The sequence below is a fragment of the Kryptolebias marmoratus genome, linkage group LG23 (assembly GCF_001649575.2).
Source record: "Kryptolebias marmoratus isolate JLee-2015 linkage group LG23, ASM164957v2, whole genome shotgun sequence".
NCBI lineage: Eukaryota > Metazoa > Chordata > Actinopteri > Cyprinodontiformes > Rivulidae > Kryptolebias > Kryptolebias marmoratus.
Window position 1 is genome coordinate 1,360,872 of NC_051452.1, and position 1,240 is coordinate 1,362,111.

The window sequence follows — 1,240 nt, forward strand, 5'->3', positions numbered from 1 at the left end:
AGCAGCTTTTGAGAATGTCAATGTTTGTTGGGAATTATATTACAAAACTAGGAAGTAATTTTGGTTTAAATATTAAAAGTTATGGTTGTTTATTGATTTTAGTATAAAAAAAACAGCAACTTTTAGAAAAATGCCTCGTGAAATCAAGCATTTTAGCCGCAACGAAATCCTGGAGGGACTGATTAGATGTTTCCCTAATTTGACACACCTGATTTGAATGACTGAGCGATTACCAGGCTTAAACCTGCAGGATGGTGGCCCTCCAGGACCAGGATTGGACACCCCTGGTCTAGAGTAACGGCAGGTTTACGAGAAAAGCGGTAACGGTGCAGGACTTTAGAGGAAGCAGCATGTGACGACTTCCTCTTAATTCCTTTACACAACGCAGACGTCCACACACACACACCCACAACACAACCCCTTCCCCTCCCCCGATAACCATCAGTTTTAAAAACTTTACATTTCGCTTTCTTAAATGACAAACGCAGTGATCAGACTTAAAAACAGTTTTTAATTCCAAAAGTTAATAGATTTGTCTTCTAATCCACAGTTTCCTGAAATCTATCCCGACGCCCCGGGAGAGACGGGGTCCTTTTTAAAAAATAAATATTCTCTTTGTTGTTTTTCTTCCCTCATAAAATAATAAAACCTTCAAATAAATATATAGCTTTAACTTTACACTGAGCAGTGTTGGAATTAGAAAATATTTCATTTTTTTTGTTTTTTTTCCCCATATAAGCTCACTGTACAATTTACAAATGGAAGGGCTCCGATCGGTAGATGACATGAAGGCTGATGCACATTCTTGACCCATTCTTTGAAATGTGCTCATCAAGGTGCCTCTGGCATGGCGGGAAACCTTTCACAGTTGGAAGCTATATATATATAATATATATATATACAAAAATAAACTAACTTTCTATTATACAAACCCATTTTTGATACTTCCTACGTTACAGACGGTTAGTAACCGGAGTCTGCTTTTAGAATATTAACTGTATCAAATGTTAAACAATATCAGGGCACTTGAGTGAAGCCTTGTTTTTTCTTTTTTTAAAAGAATAAAACAGTAGTTGGATATGTCGTCATGTTTTAGCGATTGGAGTGCTTGTTTTGGTTTACCTTTTCCGTCAATCTGAACTGAAAGTTGCCAATTTTTAAATAATTTTTCTAAAACCTGAAGGATGGCTCTAGTCGTGCAACCATACGCGTATGAGTTCAGTCTGCGGGGGGGGGGGGG

General features: G+C 37.6%; 1 protein-coding gene across 1 annotated transcript in view; it reads right to left on the bottom strand.

The window, feature by feature from the left end:
* Positions 1 to 491: 491 nt before the first annotated feature.
* spry2 (sprouty RTK signaling antagonist 2) overlaps positions 492 to 1,240 on the bottom strand; it is a 5,117-nt gene continuing 4,368 nt past the window's right edge. Inside the window, exon 3 of the mRNA XM_017438878.3 lies at positions 492 to 1,239. The gene's annotated coding sequence lies outside the window, so the exon portion shown is untranslated. The remainder of the gene's footprint in view (position 1,240) is intronic.